Source organism: Anas acuta, chromosome 9 (assembly GCF_963932015.1).
Source record: "Anas acuta chromosome 9, bAnaAcu1.1, whole genome shotgun sequence".
Lineage (NCBI taxonomy): Eukaryota > Metazoa > Chordata > Aves > Anseriformes > Anatidae > Anas > Anas acuta.
In genome coordinates this window covers 1,106,900-1,124,785 of record NC_088987.1, presented here as the reverse complement: position 1 = coordinate 1,124,785, position 17,886 = coordinate 1,106,900, and the positions used below count along the sequence as shown (strand labels likewise).

The window sequence follows — 17,886 nt, the reverse complement described above, 5'->3', positions numbered from 1 at the left end:
GGATTGAGTAATGTTGCAGTGGTGCTGGTGAGAAGCTTGCACTTATTTTTCTACAGCAAACACTATTGGAGTAACAGAAAATTTAGCAGGTGTATACCTAGACCACATACAGGACCTTTTAAAGGTTTCTTTAAAAAGGACCTTCTAAAAAAAAAAAAAAAAAAAAAAAAAGGAACTTTTAAAAGGATCTTTGAAAATATATATATATTTCAAAGGACCTTCAGTTTTATCTTAAAGTGCAAAGCATCTGTGAAGTGCAAAGCAGAGAAAAAGATAAGCTCTTGTGATAGTCTTGAATATATTTTGCTATGTTGATAGGATTTAAGTTACTTGTCAAATGCTTTAGAACCAGCTGCGTCTAAGACCTCAGATGTTTTGTGCGTGGGTTGGGCAGTTCTTTTCTCCTCAGCTCACTTAAACCATTCATGCCACCACCATTTTTTTACTATTACTGAATTGTGTCCTTTAGCCAAAACCAAATGAATTTGCAAGGAATGAGTTTAGATATGTGTAGAAGTATGAAGTAGCATGAAGTTTTACTGACTAATAAACCTACCTACTTTACAGCAGGTTATAGCTTGATTTTTTTAAGAAAAAGAAAGAACAGTTCTGCACACCCTTACATTGTCTGCAGAAAGGCAACCTGTGGTTGCTGGGAGAACCAGGGTTTCCACCTGGCAAGAAGTGGATGGTGGACGTCCAGCCTTTTTCTTTTAAGGCCTCACCAGAAGGAGAAAGATGCTCAAGAAGAAGAAGGGTTTCCATTCCAAATGTAAGTATATGAGCAAGCAACATACTGAAGACAAAAACCTGATCGCACAAAATTTAATGGTCTTAGCTGATTATATTGTGTTCTGATATATGGATGTTGCTTTATTTCTTTTTTGAACTTATCAGTTGAAATCCAATTAGTATGGATGAGATATTAATCTCGATGCCTGCCAGGTGAACTATGGCTGCATTACTCATTGGTTTATATTGATTTTGGAATTGCTGTATTTTTTGGTGCATTGTCTGGTGATGCTAATAAGAAACAGTGTTCTCTTCCCCCCTCCAAGCTTGCTGTTCACAAAAGAATCAAAAATTGAATATCTGACAAAAAAATTCAGTGTTACCTTATTCCTACCAAATACATTTTTCACAGGTATCAGAAGTAGGTACTTGTAATTATGTAATGAGTTAGGTTGTAACTACTGAATCTTAATTGTGGTGAGCATACGGTAAATTTGTAAAACTTCTGAGGAACATCTTAATGCATCCTGTAGGGTAATACAAGTCCATTTCAGTTCTAAAGGTAGTTGGGAATTTCACAGGTCATACACAGTGTGTCATTGCATTTCTTGGTGCACCACTTTACAGAGCTCCACTGTTATTGTGGTTTCTGCATCCGGTAGCATCTTCAGCACATCTTTCAGTTTAGTTCCATCTAAAGGAATTGTGGTCAATACCAGCCAATAACTGTGCAAAACTAGGTACTGCAGAACCCCAGAGACATCTTTATAGCTGTACTTTTCTGAATGGAGTTATGCCATTATTAAATAAGAGTGTTGGTGCTTGGGGTCACACCAAAACAAATAAGAAAGTTTAGGTGGCCTTATACCTCCTTTCCTTTTTTGATGCAAAGGATGTAGACTCTGAAAGTTCTTTTTTTTTTTTTTTTTTCCCATTATAGGCACAGAGAAGAGAAGAAAGGATATGGCAAATTTTTACCCCTAAAATCCTGGATGGGAAATACTTGCAGTAATTGGACAATATAAAGGATCACATCCAATGCATCATTTCTGACCTTGGTATTCTTTACTGTTTTCTTTGCAAAACAATGACAAATAATTACTCTCATGGAAAATTTCTGGTTTTAGAGTTCGTTTCCTGTCTTTGAAATCATGGAAACACAGTTGAATTGACCATTTTTTATATATCTGCATAGAGACAAAAGTTCAAGTGTTTTGCACGCTTTCTTGATGACACATTTTCATTGCATGCAAAATGGAGAATTTCCTTGTGCGTTTGGACAGAATCTCTGTGTATTTAGATTGTTTGAAAATGTGTCCCTGAAGCTGCCTTATTTTTGCTACCCTGACATCCCATTCATTCTAACTGCCTGTTAAATTTTCCAGTTACTTTAGGCTGTCTCTCTGTCTGTAAAGCATTTATTTCATACGAATGAAAATAATAACCTTCCCTATTATTATTATTCCCTTCTAGAAGGATAATTACTGACTCAGATATTTCCAAGAATGGTATTAAAAGAAAAGCCACTTTTACCTGCTTAAAGCTGTATAGTAATTCTGTTCAAAATACTTGTAGATGTAAGACCATTAGGACTGACATAAATACACCGTTACCATGGGATTGACTGCATGTCACCTGTAGCTCACCTCTCCCCATGAGACGGCTCTCCTCTAATTTCCTGCCTCTTCTTCCCAGAACGCAGGACAGCAGAGGTGGTAATGATGATGCTTGCAGCCGTTGTTGCCAGGGAGGGACAGCTTTACAAGGGCTGTGTGCGTGTACACACGTGCGAAAAAAGAAAAAAGAAAAAAAAAAAAAGATCAGCTTTGGCATTTATACGAGAGGTTCAAACGTGCCCGTGATTTTTGTGTTTATTTTACTTACATGAAAACAAAAGATGAATTGGAACACTATCCCCTAAGATATCTTTTCCCAAGCAGATACTTTGCTGCCCAATACACTCCCATTAAAAAAACAGAACTGCATTATTGACAGAATGCATTATGTGGTGGCACAACATAAGTCCCGATTGTTTCTTGCTTTTCCTGGTTTGAGAGATACACCTTCTTGCCCTAATATCTTTGATCTGCTGATCAACTTTTTCCATACATTTAAGTATCACAACCCTTGTACCAGTACCTTGTTGAATGGCCAGTGTTTTTGAAGGCTTTATTCCAGTGTCCAAATCCCTCACCTCTCATACAGCACTACAGAAATAATCTTCATTATTTCTTCACATACTTCACTGAAAGGAATTTGAAAATCTTTCAGCACCTCTCAAATATATAAAGCTGTGAGCTCTTTTTATTGCCAAGTACCACTTGGTTTAGTGTTAGACCTGAAAGGTACTGATGTCTGTCTGCAGAGTGTTAAGCATCCTGGCTGGGGGAGAAGCAGAACGATCTCCAAAGGAGTTCTTAATATTTTCCCACTTTGCTGCCAAAATGTACTTCAGATAAACTGTTGCCCAGCCATAGTCAGCGTGTTTTTTTCCTTCTTGCAGTGCAGCAATTTTTATGCATTTTTTTTTCTTATTTCTGTGCTCTATGTCTTCTCTCTCCATTATTATTCAGCTCTACTGATTTCCCCTCTTCCCTGATTCCTCTGCTGAGTTTCAAGCCAGCAAATCTTTTCCTTCCATTTGCACATATAAAATCTCTCGTAGCATTAGTCACAAGCCGGGAAGATCACTCAAAACAGCGTCAAGTGCTTTCCTTTTCATAGCGATGCTCTTTATCCCTACGAGCCTGGAGATGCTAAAGATTATGGATAAGGACGATGCCTTTTAGAGTGTTGCTGTTTCCTGCATTCTCTGTGTGTGCTTTCCTCTTCAAGGAATTCACACCTAAGATGGAGGCACAGGAATTCAAGCAGACGAACAGAAGTGTTATCCCTTCTGTCCAGGGAAGTATCTTCTTACAGAAAAGTGCTGGCAGACTTCTGAGGCCTTCGGTCAAAGAAAAGAGTCTCTTGGCTCACCTTAGCTGACGGTATCAGTGCAGCACACGGTGCAGCTTGGTTTTGACCTCTTTGACCTTGAATTGCTACATGAATACAAGTATTAAATAATAGAAGTGGAGTACCTGATAAAACACAGTGTGTGATTTTGGTATCAGGAAGGTATTTGATGACTCATCAGGGAAAGTTGAGAAAGTAGTGTGTACATGGGCAGCGAGCTGTGCCTTGCTCAGGCTCCAGTAGTGCACGGCTTCTTAGCACTAAGATCAAAAGGAGGAAAGAGAGAAAAGAATGCCAGTTACTTTGGGTTGGAAAGGCTGTTCATCACTCCAGATGCTATAAACTTCAACCTCAGGACTGCTTCACTCTTCTATGAATAAGTTTACCATGGATTTTTACATCAGAAAATAAGCCATTATTCTTACAGATGTAATAATGTTGAGTAACCAGTGGGCAGCATAAACTCTAGCGGCAGGACTTGGGCTACTGTCATCCATTAATTTGGTACTTCATTAGGTTGTTCTGCCAAAGAAGGGACTAGTCCTTTTACATGCACTGCTGAATGCTGAATTTGTACTCCACTGCACTGCAGATAGACCTGGACATACTTGTATTTGGCAGTGGTGTAAATCTGAAATAACTCCATCAGGCTCTCTGTGGTTATTCTGGATTTGTGCCTGGGGAAGAATGTAACCCCCTACTGCTGCTTTATTCTGACAAGGCTTCTCAGTGGCTATTCTCAGAAGGTTGTAGAAGTTTTTGAGCCCTTGCTGAAAATTTAATTCTGAGTTCTTCTGAGGTTTTCAGCCTGACTAAAGACCTCAGAATTAGTCCCAATTTGCAGGGCTTCAGCACAGTGCATGAAATGTGCTCTCTTTGTGTTCTTTTATTAAAGAATTGTTTTTCTGAAGAACAAAGGTAATAGATGAAACAAAGCAGATACCTGTGTACACTGTGCAGTGTTATATTCTTACTGTGTCCTGCAGCTTTCATAGCTTATAGATTTGAAAATAGTACTGGTACACCTTAAAAAAACTTTTAGTTATCATTCTGTGTTTCTATCTCTTACTCTTTCATATAGATAACTTCATTGCTAGAAGACACCTTGGTGTGCAGTGAAGAGCCCCATATCTTCGTGGCAGGCAGGTAAGCAAATATTCAGATACCTGCACCGTATCAGACTTACTCACTAGGACACATCCTTTGCTGATTCTGATCAGTGCAGTTCTGCTGACTCCTGTGAATCTTTGCAGATTGGTCAGACAGTTTCTTATTTTAGTGTAAATAAACTTAACACTCTTTTAAGTAAAAATATGTCACTTGACATGCTTTCCTAAGCAATGTGAGAGCTAGATAGCATTATTTGGTTAGTCTGCTATGTTCTTAGTTCAACATTTCTGTAGCATATGAATTTTCTTAGAATTTTTCTTATGCTAAATTAAACATAGTTCTTCTTTTTGATTGAAAATTTGTGTATTCCCTGTTAGAGCTCATCCCAAGTTCACTTAAAAAGCTACTCAGCAGTTTTTGTTGGCTGAATAAATTATATGGAAGATGTTCCTAAAAAATAGAGAATAGTTTTTCTGAAGCAAAATGTTTGGTTTTGTCTATATAAGTTATTGGCCATGTGGGAACAAGCTTACCCCAGACTGAGCAATTAACTGTGATTTGCTGGAATGCTCTGAGCCTGAAGCTACTATGGGGGACTTCTGGCTTGGTCCAAGGATTTATGACTTTCTGTCATAGATCCCAGCTAAGCTGGTTTTGCAGAAAATGTCACTGTCGTTGACGGGCACTTTCTCATTGGACACCCTTAGTCCTATTGCTCGTGCCGGTGAACAGATTTCTTCAACTCAAACTCCACTCTATCTACTTTAATTTTACTCTACAATATGAAAAGATTTGGGGATTAATAGAACAGTTCACTTCTCTTGGCATTCATTTTTTTTGGACCCCACCATCATCACTTCCACATGACTCATTTTCCAGACCTCTTTTTGCCTAGGAGGACCAGTCAGACTGCATGCACAACTTTCAAAATGCTGAGTACGCAGTAATTCCCTGATCTTGCCCATTCTGTTTCTCCCAGAAGTTATTGCTGCCAGAGAAACAGAAATGCTGAATTCAGCCAGGAATGTTTCAGGATTGGATTTACTTTCTCATCTTTTTAATTGTGATTTATGTACCCAAATAACAAAGCTATTTTGCTTTTTACTTCAGCTGCTTTAATCTTTAAATTAAAAGTTCATGGCATCGTTTTTCACAGTTAGGTTCCATCCAAGCTAGGCTGTATGAGAAAGGTCAGCAGCAAGCTCGTTTGAATAGATGGGTAGGTAACTTCAAAATGCTGTCTGGTTTGAAATTGATTTGTAAGATGCCTTTTAATGCTGGCTCTGAATCTGGGTCAGTGCTTTTCAAATTATACTCCATCTGACTCAAAAATAATTTCCAAATTGCATGCCTTTAGAAACGAGTTTCAGAAAAAGTTTTGTCTGGGGTCAAGCCTGTCTGGGGTCAAGTTTTGTCTGGGGTCAAAGAGGGTCAAGCCTGCCTTTGTAAGCAGATTATTCTTACAGTTTGCTTGTAAAAAGAACATAAACCAGTTCAAAATTTGTTAGAAGCTATCAATATTTCCTTACTTCCTCCTCCCAAATACAGAAAATCTTCTGCTCCTCATACATCAGAACTGGAAGTCTAATGATAGTTCTTCCAGTCTTCCATTAATTATTTCTGATGAACTGATGAACTCACATGGGAGGCATCTTGAGCCTAAATGTGCCTTAATGTCTCTGCTACAATACTTTTATGACTTCAGATGCCATGGACTTTAATTGTATTAATTTATCTCCTCCAATATCACACGCTAACGTAGTGTTTCAGGGGAAGGAAGTGCACACTACTGTGACAGTGACCTATCAAGAAGAGTTGTTTGTCTTTCTTGTTGACTATATTAACTCTAGTAAATATTTGCCTATTGGCACATTGTTCATACAGTAGGAAGTTTCTAATGTGCTTTTGTGTATTAGAATAAATATGGCAATGATTTGGAAATCACATCTAGTACAATGTCTCTTAGGTTCATAGTCACAGCAGCATCAATTACAGCTGAATATTGATTTATTTTTGTTTCGCAAGGCTCAGTGCTATTTATGCAAATACATGCAAGAACACATTTACTGTGAGCTTTTAATGAATAAATCTAATTAAACATCATTGTCCAGTGAATATGATTACATTTTTAATAAGCTTATAATATCTCATATAGTAATACTGGACCTGCTATCCATACAAACAGATCTGCTTTACCTACTGCCTGCTGAACTTCCATGCAGATGTGTATTCTCTCTAATCTATTGTATTCCATAAAGCAGAAGTTAATAAGATTTTCTGATTTGTTTCTTGACGTAATAAAATTCACATTTTTATAAAAGAAATCATTAGGTTTAATAGCGAAAAATGAATAAAAACAGGATGAAAAATGGCCACCTGGTCAATCTGCCACTGAAATCAATAGGAAAGTGAGCACTGAATATTGCGGTAGTTGAGTAGGAGGCTTTCAAAATAATCTCATTTATGATCAGACAGAAGAAAAGTCATTTTTCCCAAATTAGGATTTTTTTCATCATAGGATTTTTTTTAGGACATAAGAAAACTAACTGAGGACTCACAATTATGCCACTTAAGAGAAGCAGTACTGCCATGAAGCAACTTTGATGTAATCCTGATGTGTTTTCCCCTGCATATCCTCTCCAACCATCTTATGTAAGTGGAACTCCTCTCATAGACTCTTGTAGACTGTATCACACGTGCAGCAATGTAGGAACCATAGTTTTGACTGATTTTGCCAATAAGAACATTTTTGGGTTTAGCTGCCATGAGTTTGTTTTTTAAAATTCTTTCTAGTGAAAAAACACTAAATATATAATAAAGTAATGGTTTTCATTGATAAGCTGGTTTCATCTGGAGAATTGTCTTTGGTCCATGCAAGCATGTTAGAGATAATGGTGTGACTTACTGTGGTAGGTTACAGAGGAAGGCTCAGATTTGGATGATTTGGATGTACCCAAACCATACAATTTTGTAGCTTAATTTCTTAGTTTCTCAATTTCTTAGTCACACAGAAATTAGGGCATGCAAGGAGAGAAGTAGCATTTACATTTTTGAAGCAACATATATTTGTAAAATGTATGCTCATGTCAGGTATATGTCGTCTTAGCCTCTAGTACCTGCCCTTAGCCTCTAGCCTTTTGCAGAATTTAGAGCTGGTATTTGTTAGATTTGCATGCATGAACAGCTGTATAATGACTCACAGACTGGTATCTAGTTTACTTCAAAAATTGTCTGCCTTTTCCAATGTCACCTGTCACCTTTGTTCAGTCATAAAATCCTTTTCTTAGATCATATTGTCTCCCATATCACAAACAAGCTTTTGACCTGTTATTGTCTGGTTTACCTTTCTCCTTATATTGCTGGACCAAACTATACACCTGCTAATGCCGTTATCATCATTCTGTACCTGCTAACAGGTGTCCTAGAGCCCTGACGGCTACTCTCCCATTTTTCTCTTCTTTCCCCACTCTCCTCCTCACAGAGGTTACAATGTAGACAGAATCAAGCTCTACGTGCAGGATGTTTTCTGTCATTAATGTCTTAATATCATATTTTCCTAGGGCCTTTGATTCTAGACATTGTCTTGTGTCCCTCATCCATAAACCTATCTCTGCATCCATTTTCCCAATTCTGTATGAGTGCTATAAAACTCATCTTTTGCAGAGAGTAGCATGGAAAACTACTATATAACCTTGTTTTCCTGCTTCTGTAACAGTGACGTAAAACTCATTTTTCTGCAGGGAGTAGCATGGAAAACTACTGTGTAACCTTCAGAACATGTTATTATTTCCAAGTGACTCACTTTTCCCCCTCATTTTCTAATTCTTCTTTTCTGTACCCTTCCTTTGTCGGTTACATTTTCCTAACACTTCCCTTAATCCACACCGGTCCTAAATATTTCGATGGTAATTTCAGCAGAATGGAGAAGTAGTAAATAATTTTCAATATCGTTGCTAGCTTCTTCTTTTGTATGCCACAGTCTACATAGCAAAGATTTGTTAGATTTTATCCCCTGTGCAAATGCCCAGACTTTTTTTCTCCCAGAACCCATACATTATTTTTCAAGATCTCATCCATAAGGTCAGGGCTCAGCCCACATAACTCTAGGTACATAATTAAGTACCTAAATTAGGATTTAGGACTTCCTCCTATTTTCAGTGGAAAGAGAGGTGGGAATAGAACAAAAAACAAGTTATTTGGATAAATGGATTCGAACCTCTAAGGTTACACAGAGCTGATTTTAGTCCATTATTTGAGGATTTTCGTGGTTTAGAATTTTGTTGAAAAAAAAAATGTTATAATTGTTTGCCATTTTCAGACAGTTACTTTGCTGCTGATGTTTTCCAGTTACTGCTAATTTTAATCTGCAGTGAGGCTACATTATGTCGTCTGGAACTGTGAAAACATCACACTGATGTTGCTCATTTGGGCTATTTGCATTAGTGCTTGGTTTTGTCTCAGCACTCCCAGCTCCCTCAGCCCCTCCCAGTGCATCTGGTGGCCCAGCCCTGTCATCATCTCTGTGGTCTGGTGCTGTGCTGGCTCTGCCACCTCTCCTGTGCTGGGGAGCCCAGCACTCACCCTGGTGCTCTGGATTTGTCTCACCAGTGCCAAGTGAGGGGGTCACCTCTCTCGACCTGCTGTCAGCACTGCTCAGAACACAGCCCAGGGAACTGTTGGCCTTCTTTACCATGAGGGTACACAGCTGGCTTGTGGTCAGCTGGTTGTCCTCCAGGAGCCTCAGGTTCTTTACAGAGCTGCTTTTCAGCTGGTTGGCCTCCAGTGTGTACTGGTCAAGGGCTTGTTCCTCCCCAGATGCAGGACTTTGCATTTCCTCTTGTAGAACCTCTTGAGGCTGCTCTCTGCCCATTGCTCCGGCTTGTCTGAGAAAAGGAAGGATCAGAAAACAGTAACACTCTTGCAGGAGCACTGCAACAGCTCATATTTTCTAAGTCTCCAGGAATATTTTAATGTGGTAGACTTACCTATTGCTTGCTTGCTTGCCTTATTTTTTTTAAATTTATTTTTATTTTTATTTAGATTTTGTAGCTATATGCCCTCATGACATAAAGCAGGCAGAGAAATAAAAAGGAATGCCAGATTCATTAGTTGATTAAAAATCTTTTTTCTGTATCAACCTTATTTTGCAAGGTCTTCCCCACTAATCCTTGATAACTAGACTGAAATTGGCCTAATGTATTTTTAGTGAGAATTAAATAACTCACTCTTATCCTTTTCAGACTCTTGTTTGTTTTTATTATATTAGAGATGAGATACAACAGCTTTTGATTTTATGGAATTACCCATCGCTTTTCTGCAGCTAATAGATTTTAAAGATTCACACTACAGTTTCAGGTAAAATTTGGTAAACAATAATATTTCTGAACAACCCATCTTCTTTCTTTTTTCTTTTTTTTTAAGTGCACATTTGGGAAAAGGAAAAGTGAAACAAACTGCGCACTGATGCACAGAGCATATGGTCAATTTTTACTTGGCAATGGGGCAAACAACACAGCTGCTGTTGAAACATGATTTTTCAGATATACTTCCATTGGAGTTGGCCACCAGAAATTACTAAAAAGACTTCAAATTTCTTGGTTTCTATATTTCTATATGCATTCAACTTAGTAGAGTTTTCTTTTTGTGAACATAATGAGGGATTTTATTTTGATTTTTAAATCTGTGATAATTTTGAGCTGAACAGAAGCACTTCCTTTGAAGTAGCTATGGTAATTGATGCAGTAATTGATTTTAGAGTATACTGGACTGGACTAAAGATTAATAAAGGAAATATGATCCACTTTGCAATAGTGTACTGTGGAATCCTGATTAACAATTTTTTTTTGATTCACTTTCCCTTGTTGGTCATTTGGTTAGTGCGCTTGGTTTGTCATAGTTGTTTTTCTAATATTGAGACATGGTTTGGATTTTGGTTTTCTTTAATTATCCTATTTAAGATTATGAATTGTCCATCAGATGAGTGAGTGTATAGGGAACTGTTTATCAGGTACTTGCCAAGAGTGCTTACAATTATTAAGTATGCCAAACAGTTCTAATTTTCAGTGTGGAGGTTGTAGTTACATGCTGCTGAGTGTTGACACTAAAAGTTCAAGTGCTGTGGCTCCAACCAAGCAACATGTGTATGTAATACAAAAAAGAGGGCTATGGAAGATAAACAGAGTTACAGGGATAAAGTAAGACCTGGTATAAATGTGCAGCACACCCAGTCTTTCATTACAAAATACCACTGAACTGTGTCTGATAAAGACTACTCTGTCAGATATTCTCTTGATGCTAATCATTTTACTGTGTTGTCTGATTCTCATTTGCATGATTGAGCCTTTTTCCTTTGCAGTATGAATGTTAGAAATGTCTTTTTTTTTTTTTCTTCTAATAGAGAATTGGATTGCAGGACAGCTACCATAGTTTTTCTGTTGCCTGTCATCCAGACACCATCAGACAATTTCTGCCACAGTGTCTGGCTCCTGTGAAAGAACACCCAAACAACATGTGTGTACAGACTCCAAGGGATGAATACACTGCTCAAGGTGCATTTGGGGGTGTGGTGTGTTCAAGATTTTTACAGGATTTCACATATTCCAAATACTGATACTCAAAGAGAAGTTAAGATGTCTTTTTCACTGAATACTCCCTATGTCTCACCAGAGCTAGAGATAAAAGCTGTTAATGTTCATAAAGGATTCAATAAATCCCTTGGAGGTGGTGAACGGTATTCTGCAGATGACTATAAAGGTTCAGAGACTAGAGGCAAATGATACTGGATGTGTAAGAAGGAGCCAAATGCCTGAGATCTCATAAGGGGTTGTTGTAGATTAACAAATGGCACATCTTATTGTTCTTTGGAACACAGGTCTCATATTGGTTGCTGTATAATTAGCTTCTTTTTTAATCTGAGGAAGAGACATAAAGTAGTACTGTGCCTCATACAGCAGCTCTTGTCGCTACATTTTGAACTTGCTGTGTATTTGGTATTCAAGTACAGGCAACACATTCCAGGAAAAATAATTGGATCCTTGAAAATGTGAGTACGTAAAAAAGTACAGAGTAAATGCATTTACTTTTGGCAGAAATTCTGGACAGCACAGTACTTGATCCAAGGGAATAAGAAGGCTATTATCATCCATTATCTTTTTGTGCTTAAAGCCAAATTTTCCTGAGTGCATTTCCCCTGTGTGAGTGCTGATACTTTCACCATAAGGATGGATTTGAGGTTCCTTTACAATGATTATACTGCATCACCTCATGTTCTCAGATGTAGGATGCACTACTAATCACTCCTGGACAGTGTCTTTCATCAGGCAGAGCAATTTCAAGGTGAGAGGTTGTTAGGAGTAAACAAAGAGTTTACAAGGAATGGAAAAAATGAAAAAAAAAAAAAAAAAAAAAGAATTAAAAAAATGCTATATATTAGAATTCATAAAGTTTAGCATAAAAGATAATTGCAAAAGTCAAGCAGATTTGGATCTGTTCTTGTTGAGCATCATCTCTGAGTCAGAGCTTTACAAAATAAAACATCTGTGATTTGCAGTTAACTTTCTACATTGAAAAAATATTTGCTAAAATCCGTATAGCAACTATTACAGTACAGAATATCAAATTTTACTACCTACTAGTGAATATTGACAGTGTAATATTGCTTGTAATGCAAAGCAATGGTGTATCATAGCTGCTCCGATATAATCATCTCTGTCTAGCTTTTAATGTTTTTTTCTTTAATGACACTTTTTTGTGTAACTTAGAATTTAGAGAAATCAGCATTACAAACAGTCTCAATTTGTTTTTTAAAACATTGCTTAGTAACATGCCCCTACTACTGTTTTATTAGTCTGTGCATATTTAAGTGAGATTAAATGTATGATTACTTGGTGATTGTATGTCAGAATATTTATGTAAATTTGACTTTCCTAGTGCAAAAAGTGGAGGGTGGTGGTAATGGAAATGAATTAATTACAATTTTTGGTTCACAGTGAAGACCTGCATATGAATCACAAAAGGCTTCTTCTGGTCTGACTATTTCTGTTGAAAGAGTAGTTTACCAGGAACATGAATATAATAAAAAGGTTCCTAATCAGATGTATGAGTTCCCACCTTTGATAACACAGTGCATTTGATAAATTCATAATGGACACATTCCCTGCTGGTGAAATGCATTCTACTAGAAATAAATAATAAATAACCAATGGAAATTTAGTTCATATATCACAGTGATCTTGATGCATAACCTTATCCATGGGTCTTCACTGTGTATGGGGCTGGAATACATAATGATGTGCTAGAGCAGACCGATCTCTCAGCTGTCAATAATGCTGTCCCCTCTCCTCCTCACACCTGTCCCCTCCGCCGTTTGCATGCCAGCCCCACTGCTTGTGTTACCTAACCATGGATCGGGATGGAGCGAGGTTCTGCAGGAGCAGTGTGTGCAAATAATGCGTGGCACTGTTGGTAGCGTGACTTTGCTCTGGCATTGTGGAAGCAGCACCATGCACGGTGAAGGGAAAGGATTACAAGTTTAGAAGGGAAAACAGGACTGAATCTGTGTTTTGCCAGGGATGAGCCTTTGTGTACTGCGACAGGGTTCAGACCGCATTATCATTGTAGATGTATGACTAACAAAGGAGCTCTGGGACTTGGCAGAGCTAATTATGCTGAGAACTCGGTGTCCTCACATGTATTCCTGCCAGAATTTAAAGGTGTAGCTGCACATTGTGTGGCTCATTCTCATCCGGGACTACTAGAAGTTTTCTTGGTGTGATTTCTTGGCATGAGTATCTTCCAACAACCACTGCCCCTACCTGAGCTGAACTCAGAGCCATGATTTTCACAGATAAACAGGGATTGCTGGCGTTATTTGTTGCTGGAGGTTGCATATCGGACCTTATCTGTGATTTCCAGTTCACTTCTCAACCTTTCATGTCAGGACGAATGGAAGAAATCATGAACTGCTCCTCCTCAACTGGCACATAGGAACCTGACACAAGCCTCATCATTTCAGTTGTATTAACTTGCTGGTTCCATTCCCTTTCAGTTTGAGTTTCATTTGTTTACAGCTTCCTGATTCTGATGTGCTTGTGTCCAGCTGGGAGGTGAGTGAGATAGACAGACATAGAGGATTTCTTCTACATACATAAGTGAATTTGGCGATTATAAAATACATTCTGTGATTAAACAGTTTGCAGTTACCATTGTCATGGTGACTTTTGCTGCTTTACTAATTCAAATCTAGCAGTAGATAAAGGGTATGACAACTCTAAGAGTTGGAAGAGAACAAAAAGAAGCTCAAAAATATTTCACTGAAAAGTAGTGAAATGAAAAAACAGTTACTCTCCTGAATTCTCAGAACGCAAAATGGCAGTACCAGCCACCACTAGATTCGACGGGAATGTGTTCATATTTTCATCACTTGTGCCATAAAAATTACTGCGCTATTCCATTTTAATAATGTAGAAAAGCAGTCATTTTACTTTATATGCACAGTTAGAGAGATGCATTAAAAGCCCAGTCCCAGTGGAAACAAAACTTAAAGTAATCATCAACAGAGCTTCTCTACACTGAGTCGGCATGATCAAGCAATTAACAGCAAAGCAGAATTCTTGCAATATTTTTAAAGAAATATTTTAAAGAAATATTTTTAAATCTTTAAAAGTGTCCAATACCAAACTGTTGTCTTAAGATTCTCGTTCTGTTTTAATTGAGGAGTGAGGGGAAGCTGGAATACAAACATGAGTATTGTCTCCTCAAAATACATGTGATGTAATGACTTTTGCATGACAGAGGTTAGACTATTAGGAGCTCTAAGACAAGTGATAGTGTTATTATTAAAAAGACTTGTGGAAGTCTGTCAGAAGCATTGATATATGATACATTAAAGTAATAACAGAAGCTGATTCAGAATGCAGCTGAATTTGAGAACACATCGCTGACTGAATGTTTATCAGTTACCTGGTTGAGTGCAGTCACAGGCGTGAATAATACAAAAACTGCACTAAAAATACTGGTAAAACTGCCGGGAAAACAAAATCGTCACTCCTTTTCCTAGAAAAAAAATAATATATATATATTTTCTGTCTTCTAAGCTTGTTTGTATGTCATTTATGACAAAGAAAGGCAAATTTTGCCATCTAATAAAGATTGCACCAAATAAGTTTTAATTTTCTCTAGACTATGATTTTTTTGCAGATATTAACAACTTCAGAAACTTTAGCAGACAAAGCATTTGACAGGATCCTGAAAGCAGTGTTACCGGCAGCTGAGCATGGTACGGGGCAGTGCTGGTGCTGTGGTACAGGCAAGGGCACCATGCACCCAAAGGGGATGGCCAGGAGCAGGCACTGGTGGTACCGCTGTCCTGGAGACCTCCTCGGAGTGCTGCTGCTGTCTGTAGTCTGATGGATCTCCCTGACATTTCAGGTGGAAACCATTTTTTTCCAAAGCATTGTTTTGGGTTTATGTATTTAATTTCCTTGGCTTTTAAAAGAATCCTTTGTCTCCCAGGGTGCCGCTCCGGTGGTGCTCACCTGTTAGGTTACAGCTGGCTTTGCTGTGTATCCAAGAAGCACAGCTCGTAAAGTCAGAGAATCACAGAATACCCTGAGCTGGAGAGGACCCACAAGGCTCACCAAATGCAGCTCCTGGCTCCACACAGAACCACCCAAAACCCAAACCCTGTGTCTGAGAGCATTGTTCAAACAATCCTTGGACTCCAGCAGGATTGGTGCCATGACCAAATCAATTGGTGCCTCCCTGAGGAACCTGTTCCAGTGCCTGACCATCTCTCGGTGAAAAACCTTTTCCTAACACCCAGCCTGATTAGAAACTTAGAATATCCTGAGCTGGAAGGGAGCTGGTATCTTATGGTGGTGTTTAATTGCATTTAACCCAGTTGATTGCAGCAGAACTCATTGTCTTTATATATGACTTAATGTCCCTAAAAACATTGCATAGAGCTAATGATGTACTTATGACTAAACCCTAAAGGAGTTCTTTACTTGTGATTAAAGTCATTTATCGGTCAGTTCATTGTTTTGGAGTGTGTTATATTACTCAGCTAAGCAGTTGAAATACTGTAATTATGTAAGACATCTACAGAAATGCATTGAGTTTAACTAGTGAGGTATGCAGGTCCTTTTGCCAATTTGTCATCATAATAACACACTAAACCAGAGAAGTGTACTCAGGTAATGTTGCTCAGGTAAGCTTAAAATCTGCAGTCATAAGGATCTTGAATAAGCTTGAATTTTTCTGGTCTTATCCTTTTATGTCAATCACACTTTTTATGAAACCTGGCAGTCTTGAAAATTTTTCTTGTTTATCCATGTTTATTATTAGTAATCTATTACGTTAATTAAGTGAATAATATGTATATATATATATTTTTTTATTTTTTTAAAGGCTTTCTTCATCACTGAGCATGGCAGCCTGGTTGCTCCAAGCTTGCAGAATACAGCTATAAATCACCTTACCCAAGTTCTCTTTGTAGAATTGTATATAGAGAATGATGTTGGGTTGTAGTTTTGTGACATTTTGTTGTAGATCGATTTAATTGAAGAGGAATGTTACTAGTTATTGACAAAAGATAACTTCAGGGTCTCTTTGTGCAGATTAACATGTTTAAATTATGATGAAGTTGTTCAGTGCCATGAAATACAGGTTGTGGTGAGCTGGAACATGGGAAATGAGGAAAGAGGAAAGAGAAACCAGAATACAGAGAGGAAGAGAAAGAACATGACATAAGAAAAATAAAAGGTAAAAAGGTAACAGGAAGCAAAGACAAAATAAGAAAAGTAGACCTCTAGTTGGGTGGGAAAATGGAAGAGTGTGAACAAAACTTGTTTGGAAGTGAGTAGTGGAAAATCTATGAGAAAACTTGTAAAAGAATGAAAGTAAGAGAGTAGAAGAACAAAAGTCAGTTAGAATATAAGCTTGAGAAGAGGATTTTTTTTTCTTCCTGTTTCCTTTTCTGTTTTCATGCCTGTTTTCTAAAGCTTCCTCATAGTATGTTGTGATGTCATCTATTTTTTTTTTCTCTTTTTTTTTTTTTTTTTATGTTCTGTCTTCTAAGAACACTCAAAGCCATGTTTGATCAAGTCAGATAGCTTGCAGCAGCTTTTTCACTGCACAAGTCAGGAAAGCAGCCAATTTTTGAACTCACTTTATTCCAGTTTGAAGACTGCATATCTTCATAACAAATAGAAAAAGCTAGCATCGTCTGTCTGCTAAATCCTGAAGAAACAGAATCCCCTTTTCACTGGAAAAAAAAAAAAAAAGGCTACAAAACTGTCCCTCTGCCATGAGGAGAGGCATTTGGGCTGGGGCTGCTTGGCCTGGCGAGGAGGTGCCTTGGCTCAGGGGGAGCTCCCCTGCAGCCACCCAGACCCACAGGGAGCTGCAAGAGGATGGAGCTGGGCCCTGCTCAGGGGAGCCCAGCACCAAGGGCAGAGGTCCTGAGCACAAACCGGAGCCAGGAGGGTACCACAGGGTGCTGGGGTCTCCTTGGCAACCTCCAGAAGCTGCTGGGACGTGGCCCTGGGCCCTGCTCTGGGTGGCCCTGCTGGGGCAGAGGGACCTGGAGGTGCCTCCAGCTGCAGCCCTGCTGTGGTTCTGTGATTCCTGGGTATGAACGTGTTGTCTGCTGTAGCTTTAAGGAAAAAGCATTAAATGTTTTACTGATAATTCAAATTAAAACTTAATTAAGAAACAGATGATGAGCCTGACCTTGAGTCGGTTCTTAATTACAGTGTACTTTGGTTCTGTCTCAATGCGCTGTTGTGTACTTACAGAAGAGGCATGCTTTGAGTACTTAACGTAGTGATAGTGAAAGTCATTGTTCTTCCTTGTAAGATCTAAGTGGGTCTTTACACATTAGTCAACTGAATAGGAGATTTTTTTCAATATTCCTTCAGAATTGTTTTAGCAAACCAAAATCAACAGTGAAATACGTATGAGAAAAGCAAGCTGCTGTCAATATGTGAGGAGTCTTTAAGCACTTTTTTTTTCTTTCTTTTTCTTTATTTTTTTTTTTCATAGCACTAACCCTCAGGCTGCAATATTTGTAATAAATCAAACAAA

At 38.2% G+C, this 17,886-nt stretch overlaps 1 long non-coding RNA gene across 10 annotated transcripts in view; it reads left to right on the top strand.

Annotated features, from left to right (window-relative positions):
• LOC137861268 (uncharacterized) overlaps window positions 1-5,046 on the top strand; it is a 40,187-nt gene extending 35,141 nt beyond the window's left edge. For 9 of the 10 annotated variants that reach the window (XR_011099499.1, XR_011099506.1, XR_011099498.1 and 6 more), the window contains one exon: window positions 1,673-2,894. This is a non-coding gene — a long non-coding RNA (uncharacterized lncRNA). Of the gene's footprint in view, window positions 1-1,672; window positions 2,895-4,771 lie in introns of those variants that run through there. The other variant, XR_011099503.1, reaches the window with a different exon arrangement.
• Window positions 5,047-17,886: the final 12,840 nt, after the last annotated feature.